Source organism: Urocitellus parryii, chromosome 4 (assembly GCF_045843805.1).
Source record: "Urocitellus parryii isolate mUroPar1 chromosome 4, mUroPar1.hap1, whole genome shotgun sequence".
Taxonomy (NCBI): domain Eukaryota; kingdom Metazoa; phylum Chordata; class Mammalia; order Rodentia; family Sciuridae; genus Urocitellus; species Urocitellus parryii.
The window spans coordinates 9,243,186-9,263,323 of NC_135534.1; positions in this window are offsets into that span (position 1 = coordinate 9,243,186).

The following is a 20,138-nucleotide window of genomic DNA, read 5'->3' on the forward strand; positions in this document are numbered from 1 at the left end:
GGATTAATCCATTCATGTGGTTAGATAATTACTAGATGAGTGGGTTGGTGGTCTAGTGGGTATCTCAGGATGGGTTTCCTATAAAAGCCACCTTGGCTCTGCCTTAGGTGCTCCTTGTCACTTTCTGTGTGATTCCTGCAATGCCTCAGGACTCAGCCAGCAAGAAATCCATCTCCAGGTGTGGCCTGTTGACCTTGGACCACACCATGAGCCAAAACGTCTTTCCTTTATCACTTACCCAGTCTGTGGTATTTCATTTTTAGCAACAGAGAACAGACTAAGACACCAGCCTCTAGAGCTCAACTGTGCACAGTAGAAGTCTGTGGTTTAAGCCACACCAACTGCAGCCTGCTGTCACAGTCTGTGCTGGCGCACACAGGCTCCTGGCCCTTCAAGCTTTTCTGCTTCCTTCCTCTTCAAGGTAATTTTTATTGAAGTGGTGTGAGGACACACACAGTCAGCGAGGAGACTGACCTGAATGACGGGCAAGAAGGGAAACCACCGGGTCAGCCAGGGCTGGTATCTCATGGGCCTTAGTTGTGTGGAAGAGTCTTGACCTTGAGTGTGACCCTGTCACTAGTGCCCACCTGCCTTCCTCTGGCCACTCTTGATGCAAACAGTGATTGGAGTCACTCCTTCCCTCTGCTCTCCATGTCTTGTTTCTGCCTGTCTCTTCCACCTCCTCAGAGCTCCTGCTTCCTCCCCACATCTGCTGGCCCTGCCTCTCGTCTCTGATCCCACATTCCCCTCTGCTCTGCCTTCTGCCTCAGCTCAACACCACTGTTCTCTGCTACCTGCTCCCACACTAGTTCCTGGGAGTATTTGTTTGGCCCAGTGCAACACACAGCTTGGCCTACCCATTGGCTGCCCTTTCATCACATGGCCCACTGGGCCAATCGGCTCTGCCCAATGGGGTCCATCACATAATTCCCACATGGCCACGAAGCAGTTTCAGTTGCAGAGGATTGCAGGTCAGGCCAGGTCCGTGACTGAAGGTCCTGGTTTAGTGCAGTGGAGAATGATATGTGGGGGCAATCCTGGCTCCAACTTTGGCCCCTCAAGAACTGCTGAGAGCTTGGATCCTGCACCAGAGGAGATCCATTGTCTGGAATTAGCAACTGGAGCTCACATTACTCATAAGATCTGATTCCCCAATATAACACTGTTATTTGTAAAATTAAAACATGTGTAAATCAAACCTTTTACTAATTTTTTCATGGATAAATTGCCCATTTTCTTAGCAGGTATCAGGATTGGGCAGCAAGTAGCAAAAGTGCTATGTCCTTTCCAGCCCATTCTCCCATGGCCGGACTCTTTTGTCTGTGCCTCTGGTGTGGGGGAAAGGAGGCAGCTCCTGTGACTACTGTGTTTGCAGAACCAGTTCTGTCGTTTTTTTCTTCTTTTTCTGTAGTTCTGGGGGTTGAACCCAGGGCCTTTCACATGCTAAGCAAGCACTCTGCTACTGAGTGATTAGTAAAACCATCTTTTAGAGCAATTTACATCACACACACACACACACACACACACACACACACACATTTATTAAACAGGTGATCACCAAGGAGTCACTGGGCCATTCATGCATCCTGTCCTGAAAGCTGAATGAAGACACAATTCTCTCTCCTTCTGGGTGCTGTATCCATACCTTACATGAAAGTTTTACTCAGTGTGAGATGCTGTCTTCCAAATCAGCATTGGGCAATTGGAAATCCAATCAGAGGCTGGCCATACCAGGTGCATTCAGGTGCCAGGCTCCAAAGGCACAGGCTCCAAAGGCCTGCCTCATGTTGTGTCACCTCAGAGCAGGGTAGAATCTCTACAATATTCTAGCCAATTCACATCTTATAACTAGTAGTAATTTCACCTGGGAGAGGGAGGTGATTTCCAACCTCCAACTGTGCTGTGTATCCAGTCCTTAATTTTTCCAAGGAAAGTCCATCTCCAACATTCAATTTACTAACTAGAAAAACATCTGGTGAATAGATGTTGTTATAGTCTGGATAAGAAATGCTCCCACCCCAAAGCTCCTGTGTCAATGCAGGGAAGATTAGATGATTAGATTGTGAAAGCTGTCACTTCTTCCTGCCATACCATATGAGTGGATGGACTGTGTTGTAGCCCTAAGCAGGAGGGGTGAGGCTGGAGAGGGTGGGTCACTGGAGTCATGTGCTGGAAGGCTTCTTCTTCCCTGTGGCCCGTCCTTCCTCTCTCTCTCGGCCTCCTGGCTGCCATGAATGGAGCAGAGCTCTTCCCCATGCCCTCTGCCATCGCGTTCTCCTCTTCAAGGTTCCAGAGCAGAGGAGTCAGCCCACCCCGGGCTAAACCTCTGAACCATGAGCCACAGCAAACTTTCCCTCCTCTGAGTTGTTCTGACCAAGTATTTTGATCACAGTGACACAACGCTGACTAAGACAGGAATTATTACCAAGAAGTGAGGTTGTGGCTGTAACCAGCATGACCATGTGGTCAGAAGCCTTCAGAGCTGGTCCACAGGAGTTTGGGATAGTTTATAGATACAGGCTGGAAAAGCTTCAGAGTGTGGTAGAATGACTCTGGTGGGAGCTCAGAAGACCCTCAGGAGGGACAAACAGATACATTTACAGACTCCAGAAAGTTGCTAGATTTAGATGCTCCTTTAACCCTGGGGGAGGGGTAGAGAGAAAGGAAAGGGACTGAGAACTTTTGCCACAGTCTAGCTGGCACAAATCATGAGCCACTCAAGCAGGAACAAACTTTATTTCTGAATTCCACCAGCACACTCCAAACACGCTCCCTGGGAACTCTCCCAACGCCACCCACACGGCTCCTCCAGGAACACACCACACACCAACCAGAACTCCCACCACCCGAACTTCACCAACCAACAAGAACTCTTCAGGAATCCCGGCAAGAGCTCAACCGGAACTCAACGGGAACTCTGCAGGAACTCAAATGTCATCATCTTAATGGCTCGCTGGCGTCACCTCTCAACCACTACTTCTGGCAAAAATGCCATGCGTCATCCCGACTTGGCCGTGTCCCCCAGCATCTCCCCCCTTCTGTTTAATTAAACAACAAGCATGTGGTTTGGGGACCATGCCTGTCTTAGGTTATCCAATACTACATATGGTCCTTACCCGTCATCGGATGAGCTGACCCCAAGGCGTCAGCCTCCTGTCTTAGGTTGGTACCACTGCAATTGGATCTTACCCGTCACTGACTACCGGTCCAGCATACAGCCATACTTGTGGATAGGCCTATGCACCAGTGGGGGAGTGAGGTTCTTTGCCTCACCTCTGTTGGCCCCCAAATTTGGCCTTGGTGCCAGTGGGGGGGTGAGGTTCTTGCCTCACCTCTGTTGGCCCCCAAATTTGGCCTTGGTGCCAAAGGGGGGAGGTGAGGTTCTTTGCCTCACCTCTGTTGGCCCCCAAATTTTAGACCATCACAAGCAGAAGGGAGGAGGATGCCAAATGCCACGACACCAAGCCAAAAGACGGCTCCTTTGGAAAAATTGTACCACCGGTGACACTATCAGCAAAGATACTCCAGCACTAATATTCGGTGCACCAACAGATAGTTCACAATGCATACAAGTGATACATAGTCCAGGCAAGTTCTGCAAGCAGTTCAAAGCAGAGGAATCCATTAATATGTCCATTTCCTCCCAAAGTAAATCCACACCTTGATTGAGCATCACTTGTTGAGTTACATTATTCATTGATGCATCAGTTTATTCAGTTTGTTGTGATAGCTATTGCAGAAGCTGTAGTTTGGTTTTATCTTTGTCTTCACCGGCACTGGGATGAACATAGGAATTCTGGCAATGATGGCTAAAAAAAAATTATGTAACATTCCAACAGGTACTAAAAAAACAATTTTCTGAACAATTTACATTATCCTGAACAGAATTATTAAATATAATGAAAAGGAAAGGTGAAAGTAAACAAACAGATCTGTTAACCTCCTTTTTTGTTCACATATTAAAACAATCCTCAACAGCTGTTTACCCAATTTAAATTAAACCATTTAAATCACATGAATAAAAAAATATTTGGATCCATTTTTTCATGAGTGCTCCCCATATATAATATATGAACATACGCACATACAGACATACAACACAAAACAGAAGTGTGCACACATAACACAATACATACAACACATAACATAATAGTAAAGGCCTTGTAGCTTTTCATAGGTGAAATCTCCATTGCAATGTTTAAAAACTCCACAGTCAAAAAATAAAACTGATCAGAAAAACATTAACCTAGGTCTGTATGAGCTCAAAAAATAAAATTGAACTTCATGATGTGGGGAAAGGCAATAATAAAATATATATTGAAAAAAGCATACTGGTTACCACCTGGGTTTGACTCTTCTTTGGATATCCCATCCTTTTTCCTGTAACTTGCATATGGGTCTGAAGGTATTCCCACAAGCAAGCCCCAAGGTTTTTTACATTTGAAATAGGCTCTAATGGTGTTCATCATTCATTAGCCTCCAGTTGTGGGAGAACCACTGTTGCAGATGTAAGGATATCAGCTGTTATGGATTTGAGCCAAGTCATCTTCTTTTTGGTCTGTAGAAATCGCTTTAGTTAGTCTCTCTGGAATCCAAATCGGCTGCTGTTCTCCCTGTGGAAACACACAAACAGACCCCCGACTCCAGACAATCACTGGGTCAGAACCTTTCCATTGTCCTGTTAGAATATCCTTCCAAAGTACCTTAGGCTTAGGTACATGTTTTGGACACATGTGCCTTTCCACAGCACTAAGCCCTGATGAATCCAAATTTAAAAAGTTTAGAGTAAAAAGGGTTATTTTAAGTTCATCTTTGGGGGATATATACCCCTTCCCAATTTCCTCTTTTTGTTTTAATAAGTACATTTTAATAGTTTGATGAGCTCTTTCAACTATTCCTTGCTCCTGTGGATTGTATGGGATTCCTGTTATATGAGTAATGCCAAATGATGAGCAAAATTGCTTAAAAGAGGTAGAAATATAACCAGGACCATTATCCGTTTTTAATTCTTTTGGAAAGCCCACAGTGGCAACATTTTGTAAGCAATGAACTATACTATCTTTAGTTTTTTCTCCGGCATAAAGGGAGCCCATCAAAAATCCGGAAGAAGTATCAACTGTAACATGGAAATATTTTAATTTTCCAAATTCTGGCAAGTGTGTAACGTCCATCTGCCAAATATAGTTAGGTATCAGTCCTCTAGGATTGACTCCAAGATTAACTTGTGGCAAAAAGGTCACACAATTTTGACATTGTTTTATTATTTGTCTAGCTTGATCCTTAGTTATTTTAAAATGCTTTTTTAAAGTATTTGCATTGACATGGAAGGATTTATGAAAATTTGTAGCTTCTTCTAGCGTAGAAAAAATATGTATGTCATGTTTAGTTTTATCTGCTAAATCATTGCCCAAACTAAGGGCTCCAGGCAATCCTGTATGTGCCCTGATATGTCCTATAAAGAATGAATCTTTTCTGTCCCAGATTAGATTTTGAATAGTGGAAAACAAAGAGAAAACAGTAGAGGAAGGGGAGATCCTACCAGCATCTTCAAGGGATACTATAGCATTAACTATATACTGACTATCAGAAAATAAATTAAATACAGAATCTTTAAACATCACAAAAGCTTGTAATACTGCATTAAGCTCTACCTTTTGAGCTGATTGTTTGGGTACTAAATATGTAAAAGTTTGATCAGAGATAACTACTGCTGCTGCACCATTATTTGACCCATCAGTGAATATATTTGGAGCATTTATGATAGGTGTTTTTCTTGTCATTTTTGGAAAAAATACAGGATGTGAAGACCAAAAAGACAGCAAAGGATTAGATGGTAAGTGATTATCAAATGAAACATTAGATTTACACATGATTATTGCCCAAGTATTTACCTCATTAGCTAACTCATCAATTTAATCCATAGTGTATGGAGTAATAATTTTATTGGGAGAAATTCCAAACACTCCCTTTGATGCTTTTATTCCTTTGAGTATTAATTGTCCTACAGCCTCAGGATACCTAGTAAGAATAGTGTTTGGAGAATAAGATAAATGTATCCATAATAATGGACCTTCTTGCCAAAATACTCCTGTAGTAATATTTTTTGTTGGTAGTACAATAAATAATAAAGGCAAACTTATATCAATTCTATCCAAAGGCATATTTTCCATATATGTTTCAATGATTTTTAATGCCTTTCTTGCTTCAGGTGTTAACATTTGGGGTGAATTTGGATCTGATGGACCTTTTAGGATATCAAATAAAGGTCCCAACTCTCCTGTTGGTATGCCTAGATAAGGCCTTATCCAATTTATGTCTCCTAATAACTTTTGAAAGTCATTAAGTGATTTGAGTTGATCTACTCGTATTTGAATTTTTGGTGGACAGACCATGGTTGAGGATAATAGAACTCCTAAATAATTAATTGGAAAATTTAATTGTACTTTATCTATTGCTATCTCTAGATTATAATTTTTTAATAAGTTTGTAAGTGTGGCATAACATTCTAGCAATGTGTTTTTATCTTTGTGTGCTAATAATACATCATCCATATAGTGAAATATTTGTACTTCAGGATTTTGATTTCTAAGTGGCTGGATTACTTTGTTAACATAAATTTGACACATAGTTGGACTGTTAGCCATCCCTTGAGGGAGCACTTTCCATTCATATCTCTGATCAGGACCTTCATGATTCATTGCAGGGATAGTAAATGCAAAACATGGACTATCCTCAGGATGAATTGGAATTGAAAAAAAAATCTTTAATATCTATAATTAAAACATACCAGGTTTTTGGCAAAGCAGACAATTGAGGCATCCCCGATTGAGCAAGTCCCATAATAACCATCTCATTATTAATGGCTCTTTAGTCTTTTTTTTTTTTTTAAAGAGAGAGTGAGAGAGGAGAGGGAGAGAGAGAGAGGAGAGAGAGAGAGAGAGAATTTTTAATATTTATTTATTTTTTAGTTCTCGGCGGACACAACATCTTTGTTGGTATGTGGTGCTGGGGATCGAACCCGGGTTGCACGCATGCCAGGCGAGCGCGATACCCCTTGAGCCACATCCCCAGCCCATCTTAAGTCTTGTAATAATCCCAATTTATTTATTTCTTTTTAATGACAAAAATGGTAGTATTATGGGGAGATATGGAAGGTTGTATATGTCTGTCGCAGTCTGGCTGGGCACAATTCAGGAGCTACTTGTCAAAAGAAACAAACTTTATTTTTAAAACTACAAACGCCAAACAAAACAGCTCCTCAGGAAAAACCCTCAGAGCCCAACTGCCACCACCGGCTTCCACAAGCCTCTCCACACACCAACCCCCACCTCCCACAATCCTCCTGCTCTTGAGGCCGATTGGCTAGGTCGCATGGGCGGAGCCAAAGAAGTCCCCCAATGAGCAGTTCCGTAGTCTGAAGGGCAGGGAAACAGCCCAATGAACATGACCGCAGAGGAGCCAATCAGCTAGATGTTGCTGGGGCCACTGTGAGCCAATCATCAGCTGGCAGTCTGAAGGGCAGGGAAATAGCCCAATGAACATGACTGCAGAGGAGCCAATCAGCTAGATGTTGCTGGGGCCACTGTGAGCCAATCATCAGCTGGCAGCTTGAAGGGCAGGGAAACAGCCCAATGAACATCACCGCAGAGGAGCCAATCAGCTAGATGTTGCTGGGGCCACTGTGAGCCAATCATCAGCCGGCAGCTGGAAGTTTGCTGGCAGCTGGAAGTTTGCTGGGGCCCCTTTGGCTGTGGCTCTCAACATATGTCCATCTGCTAATTGTTGTTTGACCAGGACATGGGCTGCTTGTATCTTTTCTTTAGTCAGGGGCCACTGAGGAACCCACACTGGCCTTTCTGATTTCCAAGTAATTTTTATTGTCTCAGTGATCCCTTCTGAAAACTCAATCCATGTCTAAAATCCAATGGTATTTCCATTGGAAGTACAACTCGATTGTCGACTTCAAGAAGTCGTAGGTCTCCTATTCCTTGATCTATTTGAATTGGTGCTCTTATACCTTGTTCTTGCTCTCCTAATCTTTTTTCTTTCCTAAAACCTTGCCTAGCCCTAATAGTGGGCACATTTGGATTGATGTTATTTGTTAATGTCAAACCTAATTGATCTAGGACATCTCATCCCCATAAATTTATAGGAAGATGATCCAATACATATGGCTGTATAGTTCCTTCACATCCTTCAGGATCCTTCCAATCTAATACCATTGCACTTCTATGGGGATTAGTTGTCACTCCTAGGCCTCGAAGCGTTTGAGTGGCTTGTTGTAATGGCCAATGTTTTGGCCATTCTTGATGAGATATGATGCTAAGGTCTGCACCTGTGTGCAGTAGCCCATTAAATTCATGTCCTTGAATATTTAGTTTTAGCATGGGGCAAGAATCTAAATTTAAAGACAGCATAGCCCAATCTACACCCTGTGAAGCATAATCCCCGGAACCTCTTTCTATAGTATGGCTGGAAAATTTATCAAGCAGGCTGGGTATTATTAATAACTGTGATATTTTATCTCCTGGTGAAATTACTGATATACCTCTTGGAGAACTACCTATAATTTTTATTTCACCTTCATAATCAGGATCAATTACCCCAGAACTTATCATAAGTCCTTTTATAGTAGAAGAACTGCGTCCCAATAATAAGCCTACTGTTCCTTGGGAAAGAGGCCCTTTTACCCCTGTGAGAATGATTTGAACTCCCATCTCTGGAGTTAGTACTGCTCTAGCGGAGGCGCAGATATCCAACCCTATGCTCCCTGCGGTTTGTCTGGTGAAGGATCTGATGAACAATGTGTCTTGGGCACTACCCTGATGGTGTTGCTGGGTTCCTCCAGTGCCCCAGATATTTGTGGTTGTGGGCCCCGGAGCATTGGGCCTCCCTGTCCATTTTTTGGCAATGGATGCTTTTCTCCACAGTATCGTAGATAAACACCTGGTCCTTGTCCATTTTTTGATAACGGAGTACCCTCTATGGTGGTTTGAGAACAGCATTCATTAGCCTAATGTCTCCCTCTATGGCATCGTGGGCAAATACCTGGTATTCTACTCCTTTGATACCTAGCTTTGTTAAATCCTCCTCCTATGGGGCAACTCCTTTTAAAATGTCCTGTTTGTTCACAATTGTAGAATGTTTTTGGCCTGGCATCTAAAGCCTCTTGTACTGCAGCTGCCAAGACTTGCCCTTGTCCATTAATGTCTCTACATAATTTAATATATGTGTTTAAATCTCCATGTTTCCATGGTCTAATGGCCTCCTTGCACCATTTGTCTGCTTCCTCAAATGCTAGCTGTTTAATTAATGGCATTGCTTGTTCTGTGTCCCCAAAAACTCTCTAGGTGTTTGAATAAGCCTATCTACGAATTCAGCGTAAGGTTCATTAGCTCCTTGTACTATCTTAGATAATTGATCTTGTAAATCTCCATGTCCTTATAAAGTCTTCCATGCCCTAACTGCATCTGCAGCAATCTGTGCATATATAGCAGGATCATATTCAATTTGTTGCCGTTGACCCTCATTGATTTCTTTGAGAATAACTGGCTGCTGCATTTCGCCTATCTGTCTCCATGCAAAATTCCTCATTGGCAACCTTCCATAACAAATATTGCCCTCCATTTAGCACAGCTTTACACATGCTAGCCCAGTCTGCTGTCGTCATGTCCAAGTTGGTAATGGATTCGACCATGCTTACAGTGAAGGGTGCCTGGGGACCATAGGTTGTTACAGCCTCCTTTAACTGCTTCACTGTTTTGAAATCTAAAGCATGGTGAATTTGCTCCCCTCCTGCCTGCTCAAGTACAGGGCATGCTAATCTTTGAGGTCCTGTCTCAGGATCCCATCTATCAACTACAGGGGTTGGGGGCCCCATAGCATATGTTGCCTCTATAGGTGGAGCTGTTGGTTGGACACTTTCGCCCTCTGGTGATAGAAAGGTGTTAGTAGCAGCCTCCTATTATAATTTTTTCCCTGATAGTTCTTCCTCCTTTAAATTTTCTTCCTCTGTCTGACTAGCTCGAGAGACCTTCTCTTTTACTTGATCTAAAATGTCTTTCTCCATGGTCTGAACCTCTAACAATTTACTTAACACTATTTCAGTTTGTTTTTACTAATTTCTAATCTACTATAAAGATAACTCAACCCAACAAGATAACACAAAACAAAACCGAAACAGAATGAAACAAAAACGGAACAAAAAAATCATTGTATCAATTTTCCTATTTTCTTGAAATGTATTTTCGTGGTATATCTCTATCTCTTCCTCAGGGCCAAACAACTTCAAACCTTGAGCCAACCATTTTTCCCAGTTTGCCTGAGAAAGTTCTAGGGATAGGCAGATTGAAACAAAAACAAAACAAACCAAAACAAGAACACATTGTTTTTTGAAATGGTCACCCATTCTCTTGCCTTCCCTCAGGGGCAAGCAATTTCACTTACCTCTGGGCTTCAGACGTTCCCCCACACGGGCCACCAAATGCCGCAGTATGGCTGGGGACAAATCACGAGCCACTCAAGCAGGAACAAACTTTATTTCTGAACTCCACCAGCACACTCCACACACGCTCCCTGGGAACTCTCCCAAACGCCACCCATGCGGCTCCTCCATGAACACACCACACACCAACCAGAAATCCCACCACATGAACTTCACCAACCAACTTGAACTCTTTAGGAATCCCTGCCAGAGCTCAATTGGAACTTAACAGGAACTCCGCGAGAAGTCAAAAGTCATCATCTTAATGGCTAACTGGCGTCACCTCTCAACCACTACTTCTGGCAAAAATGCCATGTGTCGGGCTGGGGATGTGGCTCAAGCGGTAGCGTGCTTGCCTGGCATGTGTGCAGCCCGGGTTCGATCCTCAGCACCACATACAAACAAAGATGTTGTGTCTGCCGAAAACTAAAAAATAAATATATAAAAAAATTCTCTCTCTCTCTCTCTCTTAAAAAAAAAAGTTAAAAAAAATGCCATGTGTCATCCCGACTCGGCTGTGGCCCTCAGCAAACTGTCATGGTGGAGAGCAAGGGTCAGGAGAGCAGAGGACCTGGGGGAGGCAGACAGTAAGGTCCATCTCCACTGGAGGCTCCATGGCTGCTTCTAACATGAGATTTCTGTGGCTGCTTCAAGGAGTCACTGTTGCTTGGTGTCTGCTCCTCAAAGAAAACCTGCAGTTAATGGCATCAGTTTTTTCTGTGATCATGAGAAGTTCCACCTGCAAAATAAGCTCCTTCACCCTCCCAGGACCTGGAGGCCCAATTCACTGTCCTGATCCCAGGGAATGAGGGCCTGGCCTCTTCTTCTCTCCCCTCCCTTCTGTTCACCACACACTTCTCCACCCTGGGGTCTCCATCTCCTGAATGACGGCCACTTCTCAGTGGTGGACTTGTCTGGGCTCTTCCTGACAATGGGCCTATGGCATCCTCTGGCGTCAGCTCCCTGGGTCAGGACGTTTGTTCCTGATACGGGGTGGGCACAGAGCATTTGTGCCTGCATTCCTGGGGTCAGAGATCTGAGTCAGCCTGGGTCCTGTCTTCCAGTCTGGGTCTCACCTGAGCTTCTCACCTGAAGAGGGAGCACCAAGGCAGAAGCTGAGGGAGACAGAGGAGGCCTCAGCCACAGGCAAGTGCACCTTGAGTCCCCTGTGCACTGGTCACAGGTGCAGTCTGGAAACTTCTACCTCAGCCCACCTCTGACTGGCCTCCAGTTCTTATCCACCTCTCTACCCGGATATTTAATGGGGCACCTCAAACATCCCATAAACTGTGTGAGTTCTTTTGTCTTTCCTTTCTCATTTCCCCTCCCTCATGGCTAAAGGATGACCTAAACCTAGAACTTTCCAGAACATGTCCGTCTATCCCTTCAGAAACTCTCCGCGATTGGGGGATGTCTGAATCAGAAAGGAGGAAGGTCACATTGACTGAGCACCTCTTGGGTGGTTAGGGCAAGTGCAAGCTCTGTGACCTTGAGAAAAGGGCACGACCCTCAGAGCTCACTTCCTTCACCTCTAACAGGTGGCACTGAGCCATTTCAGGGGGTGCATCCTACTCAGCAGAGATGTCAGCCCCGACTGCAGAGCTTCAGGGAAGATGAGAGGCAGGCCCTGAAGGATGAGGTCGTCAGAGTGAAGGCGGGGGGTCAGACTTGTGGGGCTTCCCTTAGCATTCCCTCGCAGCCCTCCCCTCAGAGAAAATTTTGGCACCAATACATGGCTCCCGTTTTGGAATCCCTCATGTTTTTCTCCCTGGGCAGCTCCTGCAGCTTCCTTGAGACTTTCTCAGAGGGTAGAATGCTCAGTCCCTTTGCACGTCCCTCCTGCCCGAAAGGGAAAGAGGCTAATTTCCTCTGAAAATGTTGCCTGGTTTGGCAAGTTTTATTTAGGGAAGTTTATCCCGCGGGCAGACAGTTGGCTCTGTGCTGAAGGAGGCAGTCGCTGTAAGCCCTCTTTACCTCTGAACAGCAGATGCTTTTCTAGTAACCATACTGGATGCTGGGGAAAGTTTTCCTGGAGAAAATAAAAGCTTCACAATCAGCACAACTGGAGACTAGAAAGAGTAGAAAGGACCACTCACTTGTGATATCAGAGTTAGTCACAAGATGTGAGTTGGCTAAAGATCTTATGTGTTAATTCTTTATTACTGAACAATCATCTGAGAAAAATAATGTGGAGGAGTAAAAATTTGTTCTGGCTCATGGTTTCAGTCCGTGGACACCTTGCTCCACTCCTGGGGCCTGAGTGAGCAGAACATCAAGGCAGAAGCTCAGAGCAGGGGAAACCTCATCACTCATGGCACCTGGGAAGGAGAGAGGGACAGACAGATGGCGGATGGATAGATATAAAGAGAAAGCAGAGGGTCCAGGGACTAGAAATGCCCTTTGAGGGAGCGCCCCACTGATCGACCTCCTTCAACCAGGTCTCATCTGCTGCGGTCTCTGTTGCCTCCCGGGAGTCCATTCAGTCACCAGAGGATTAATCCATTGATGAAGTCAGAACCTCGTGACCTAATCACTTCCTCAAAGCTCCTCCTCTGAGCACAGCTGCACTGAGGTTCAACACTTCATGAGTTTGGGGGAGACACTTCATATCCAAACCATAGGATTGTGCCCCTAGCCTCAAAGGCCCACATCCATCTCACACTTCAAAAGGCATTCATTTCATTTCTAGGAGTCACCAGAATCTCCACGGTTCCAGCATTGCTCAAAAGTCCAAGTCCAAAGTCATCTAAGACCAAAAACACACTCATAGCTGTTACTCCCCTATAATAATAAAAATGTCACATACCTCTAACATACAACAGGACAGAGTGGATACTCCCATTCCAAAAGGGAGGAATGGTAGCATAAGGGGAAGGGATGGTACCATAGCAAGGTCAAAACCCAGCAGGGCAACATGAAATCCCGAGGCTCCAGGTTCAGTGCTAGGAGCCACAGCAAAAATATTGATACAGGTACCTTTGGTTTAGGTGATTGCCAGCTAGCCATTGAGATTATGATTATGTTAAGTTTTACATTCATATGAAAATTGGAATCCTGCTGTTTCCTCGGCCTGTTACGGGACTCAGGTTACTCATGTCACTCATGTAATGGAAGAGTTCCCATTGGTTGGGGAAGGATAATAGGAGGGAATTTCCGGGGGAGGTGCGCACGCCCGGTTCCGGTGACACGTGGGTCTTCGGGCTGGCTAGCAAGACGCACAGGGATCGCTGGCGGCTTTTTTAAGTAAAGCTTTGTTTCCCGCTTGAGCGGTTCGTGTTTCTGTGTCTAGCCGGGTTGCTGGCGGCTCGTGCAGCCGGGTTGCGGCAGTTCAGCATCTGCAGCACACTGTGGGGAGGTGTGAACTGGAAAGGGCTTCAGCAGCTGCAGACCTTGCCTGCTGCAGACCACAGAGGCTTCCCCTTGGACTGGCCCTGCTCACTGTCTGCAGCTTTCCTAGCCAGGTGTCCACATTCCTGGCCTGTCAAATTTCTTGGGGACTGTTTTAGTCAGCTTTGTGTTGCTGTGACTGAAATATCTGACAAAAACAACTTAGAGGAGGAACAATCTCTTTTCCCTCATACTTCAGAGGTTTAGTGCCTGGTGTCTGACTCCATTGCTCTGGGCCAAGGTGAGGCAGGACATCATGGCAAAGCGGTGTGGTGGAAGAGTGCTGCTCCATTCATGGCAGCCAGCAAGCAGAGAGAGCAGGGAGAAGGGGTACAGGGAAGAGTAGCCCTTCCAAGGCACACCCCATGACCTACCTAGTCACCATGCCCCACCTGTCTTCAGTTACCACTCAGTTCATTTAAACTAGACTAGACTGACTAGGTTACAGCTCTCACACTCCCATCATTTCACCTCTGAACATTCCTGCATGGATAGAGGAGCTTTTGAGGGACACCTTATATCAAACCATAGCATTTTACCCCAGTCCCCAAGGTTGCATCCATCTCACAATGCAAAATGCATTTAGTCTACCTCCAAGAGCCCCAGAGTCCTGTCAGTTCCAGTGTCCTAAAGTCCAAGTTCAATGTCTCCTCTGAGACTGAAGGCAAACTGTTGGATTTGAGCCCCGGAAAAATCAAAAGCAAGTTACGTATATCCAATATCCAGAGGCACAGAGTAAGCATTCTCATTCCAAAGGGGAGGAATAGAGACACGGAAAGAAGGAATGGGACCAGAACAAGACTGAAGCCCAGCTGGGCTAACAGCCTCTCAGATGTGTGGTGGGATATGTTCTCTAAATGGCTTGGGCAACCCTGCCCCTTTGGCCTGCCTGGTGGCAGCCTCCGTGGGCTTCCTTTTAGCCTGGCATACCAAACTTCTTGGGGTTTGCTTAGTCGGCTTGGCTTTGCTGTGATCAACATGTCTGACACAAACCACTTAGAGGAGCAACAGCTAATTATGGCTATTTCATGGTGTCTCCACAGCATCATTTCTCAGCAGAAGCATCATTTCTCCTTGTTGCTTGGCCACATGGAGAGGAAGACCTCCCCTCTTTCAGGACCACCCGTGTCCCAGAACCTTACCTGGGCCAAGGCTCATTTTTACCCAGGGAACCTACAATGTGAGTACCTTTTCTTCATTGGAACACTGGGTCCTGTCCTCAAAAACATTCTCTTCATTCTAGGATTAGGTCAAAGCTCTTAGGACTCCAAGTACCTCTTCTATTTGTAGCACTTATCATGTTTGAGACTTAATTTGGATTGGTTTTTGTGATTTGCATCTATTCCTCCTACAAGAATTGTTGTTCCCTGGAGTCAACTACCCAAACTCCTATTTCTCATTGTTACAACCCAGAATCTACTGTCTGATATATGAAGTTAATCTCATTAAAAGCATCTGGAAATGTGGGTCAAATCTATGACTGAGCTTAATAGAAAAAGTTAGAAGGAATCTACCAAGTTCCAGGAATGAAGACAAAACTTAAAATCAAAGTAATGTTTATGAGCTGGACCCTGTGTATCAGAAAGGGATGCAGGTGAGGGAATATTGGTCTTGATATTAGTCCTGATACTCTGAAAATTTGGAATTAAGCTTTGAATGTCTCTGTGAGGAACGAAAAACAGCTGTAGATACATAGAATTATGGAATGAGAAATGAGATCTCTAAATAAAGCTGAGTTCTTCCTCCAAAGAAATCCTTTAGTGAAATAAGAAGATAAAAAACCCTCACAGAGCTCTGGGACGAAAATGTACAAGTCTTTTATGATAAATTGCAAAACCAAGCCTTTTCTATGTGCAAGATAAATGTCTATGTTTTCAGTACTCACTAGAGGAATCCCTGAATTAGACTTGTAAAGTCCTCCATCATCCTGCAGATGTAAGTACAGGGCATACTGGACTCCCAGAGAAAAACCTATGATGAAAATTACCATGAAGAATGTAGAAACTATACCAAGATGAAACTGTGACTAATGGGACACAAGAGACCAAGTCAATGGGAGAACTGATTCCTCACTGATTTGAGACAAAAGAGCATTCTGGCAAATATGTGCATTGATAGCTCTGTGTGTTGGTATCTTTCGAGCACAGTACAGCAGTAGAACTGCTGGACCATGGTTGAGGGAATGTAAAGTGACCTCTAATGTACAGAGACAAATGGTTTTCCAAAGTATTTAAATTGATTTACACCCCTGCAAGGAATTACCAGGGGTTCTGGATTAGTTGTTTTTTTCTTTTAATCGATTTTTAAATTTTAACAATACAGTTATCCAGAGTAATTGGGTTCATCCAGACAAACTCATACATGCATAGAATTCAATTTCAGTTCATGATCCCCCTTTCCCCTCCCTTTTCCCTCCTGGCCTCCCTCACCTCCCACATTCTCCTTTCTCTCCTCGGCTAGATTTATTTTGTTTCTATAATTTTTTGTATTTGATTCCTTCATTTACTTATGCATAAATGTGGAATTCCCCGTGGTGCATTTATATGTGCACATGATTGTTGAAGAACAGATTGAGCATTGCCTCACCTTTGCCATCCCTCCACTCCCCCACTTAATCTCCTTCTTTTACACTAATGATTTCCCCCATATCTCTATGATAGCCTATCCTTCCCTCCTCATTTCCTCCATTTTATTTTATTTATTTGATTTTCAAAGATCCAGCCACACTTGGGTTCCAGGGATCAAGTCCATGGGGTCATGTGGGAGTGTTCCTTTTGAAAAGAGCTCAGTTTGATTCTCTGATGTTTTTTGAGGATGTTTACCTCTGTGTTCATGAGAGATGTTGACCTATGGGTTTATTTATTACTGCTCAGCTGTCAGATTGGGATGTTACTGTAAATGGATGAGATGAAGGTTCCCTTCTCTGTTTCCTGAAATAGCTCCAAGGAATGGGACTGTTCCCTCCTGCCTTTGCCAGGCCAGCCTTCTAAACCTGGATCTTTCTTTTTCAGTGATTATAAACAAAAATGCACCCCAGTCAATATTTGTAGAGCTATTCAGAGTATTTCATCTAGATGCATTTTGTTTGTTGGTGATTTTTAAGAAATCAGTTCATTTCATCCAAGTTGCTCAATTTTAATTGTGATATTATTTTTTCTCATTTAATATCTGCCAGACCTTGTCTGAAAGCCCCTCCTTCACTCTTAACATGGGCATTCTGTGTCATTTTCCTTTTTGCCTCTGTAGCTCTCACTAGAGGTTTAACTTTTGCTCTTTTAGAAGAACCAGCTTTTGGAGCTATGATTTTCTCCTTTTCTGTTGCTCATTGTACAGATTGCTGCTCTTATCTTCATTTTCCTTCCTTCTGACCTGTTTTGCACTTATTTACTCTTTTCTAACTTCTTCAGATGGAAACTCAGTATCCTGACTCTCAGTTTTCTTCTCTGCTAAAATATGCATTTAGTTCTATAAAGTTCCTTCTCCGTCCTGCATTAGCTGTAACTCGCAAATGTTGATCTTCTGCATTGTGATTTGGGGTCATTTAAAATATGTTTTAATGTCCATGGACACTTCCTATTTGATACTTGGGTTATTTAGAAGCATGTTGTCCAACTGCAAGTAGTGGAGGTTATTCTTGTATTCTTCTGTTATTGAGTTCTGGTTTAATCCTCTTTTTGTGAGAAAGTATATATTGGATGATATACAGGTTTTTAATTTGTAAGGGTTTGTTTGTTTGTTTTTTCATCATCTAGAACAAGAGCACATTGGAAATGTGCCTGGGCACTCACAAGGAGTGTGTGTTCTGCTGTTGTGGGTGAAGTGATCAGTGGATGTCAGTTAGGTCGATTACTCGGGGGTGGTGTTCAGTTCTGGGTCCTTGATGGTTTCCTCCCATGAACTCTATCAGTTATGTGAGAGGAAAGTCAAGTCTCCCACTGCAACTATTTATTTGCCTATTAGATTTTTCAGATATTTTTTCCTCCACAGTTTTGAGGCTGTGGGTGCCCACATACTTTGAATCGGTGTATCTTACACACAAGGATTTAACATAGCATATCAGAGACAGGCATCCCTAGGGAGACCTACTCACAAGGTTGGCTGTTGGCTGAGTCTGGGAACTGGGCAGGTAAACCTTGCCCTCAGTGATCACAATGACTCACCATGTCTAAACCCTCTGTATGAACAATGTGGTCTACACTGCATGCTGCCTGCCTTCTGGGAGTCTATGGCTTCAGGACATGCCAGGCAGAGAGGAACTAGGAGACGCTCCCTGGACTGAGACCCTGGACATCTACACTGGGGATCTTCTCAGGTAGACAACCCTCCACACATGTTGTCCCAGTTCATTAGTAAGGACTTAAGTGATCCCCTCTGAGTCCACTGGAGGGGGTCTTGGAAGCTCGCACCTGGCTTCCTCAGGACGTCTCCCCACGTGCCTTTTCCTCTGTCCGTCTTGCTTTGGGTCCTTTGCTTTAATAAATCTTAGCTGTGAGTGTGACTCTATGATGAGATCTTCTTCCTTGAACCAGTGAATATCGAGTGGCCTCAGGATGCCCTTCTCCAGTAGCTGAGGCCCTGACACATACTCCATGAAAGATCTAATGTTCCCCAACAGGAGGTCAGGCAGGAGACACACCGTTGTCCTCAGAGATGTGGACATCTGATTCAGGTGCTGTCCCTCCCATGATCCAATCCACACCACAACAGGAGGAAGAGGGGTGAGTCTCTCCTTGTGGAGGTGCAGAGATTGGGACTCAGGGAAGGAGAGGGATATGCTCAGGTCACTTGTGTGCAGAGGCTGAGCTGGACCCTCCCCTGGCCATAGGCCTCATGAGTCACCCCAGGGCCCCGCTCTGCTCCTTGTTCCTCACCTCTGTCCTCACTCTCAGCATTCCACCAGGGCACCTCACTGTCAGGAAACAGGACTTCTTCTTTTCCTTTTCCTCTTCCAGCCTCATCTCATGAATGAGATCTCCTCCAACCCCTTATTCAAGGCTCCTCAATACCAAAAGAGGGGTCACTGTACATCCTCCTCCTGCCCCACGCTCTGCTCAGCTCTGTCCCACAGCCCACACGGCCACCACCTCCAGTCACAAAGTCCAGTTCCTGCAGACCCCAGGAGTCTCTCCCGATTCCTTTCCTCCTCCACCTCCTGTCTACTAACTTAATCAGGGCAGTTCCCTTCCTGTTTCCACGACCCCCATAGCCTCCTGCCAGCTTCCCCACCTCCTGTCCCTCTGCCCCATACCCAGTCCCCCAGACCACATGCCCCTCCTCACCAACACTTCCTCCCCTCCCTCCCCTCCCTGGGCTCTGCCCCCAGGTCCACCCAGGGCCTCGACCTCCACTCACCTCATGCTCCCTCTGGCCTCTGCTCTTCTGCACCCCTGGGTCTCCCTGGCCCAACCCCCTCCCCATGCCCACTCCTCCTCTTCCCATTCCCATCTGCACACCTTTCCACCAGGCTGTCCTCACTGTCCTTCTGGCTCAACTGGCCCTCTCTGGGACCTAGATCTTGGAGCCCATCGTGCAAGGAACAGGATGGGCCACAATTCCCCGTGCCTGTCTGAGCTTCTTCCAGCATCAAGGAGAAAACATTCTGAGGGCTTGGCCTCCCTCCCTGCATCTCCAAGATCCATCTCGGGGCCTGACTCGGACTGCAGCAGAGCCAGGCCTCCTGTCCACCTCCTGCTACCCCCCAGCCTGAGTCAGCCTGTCCATGAAGCCACAGCAAGGCTGAGACAGCAGGAGAGAGTTTCTCTTTCATCTTCCATCACCCAAGGTCACGGCCAGGGCACTGTGAACAGAAAGGACCTGAGCTCTGAGGTTGAGCCTCTGCCTCCATGAGGACACAGGGCCGGGGATTTTTCTGGGGACAGGGAAATAAAACACCCACAACTTCCCTTTTCCAAATTATAAAACATGCCCTCCAGGAACTGTTCCATTTCTTAGAATTATAAGAACCTGGCCTCTTCCTTTTCTAATTCCCATGGTAGGGCTGAACTCAACCCTGCTTAGAACTTCTCTAACAGAAAGTCAAGGTTGGACACATCAGGGATCACAGGGTGAGGCGAGAATCACCTTGAACTGGGAGGAAAAGCTTGTGGAAGGAAGAAGAGGGACAGGGGTGTTCTCTGGGGCTTGGAGAGACCCAAACTCTCCTCACAGAGAGGCAGGCAGGGAAGAAGCTCACCAGCCAGAAGCCCAGAATGCAGGCTGAGTGTGGACGGAGTGTGAGCCCAGCCCCCAAGGCCCAGATACATGCCTT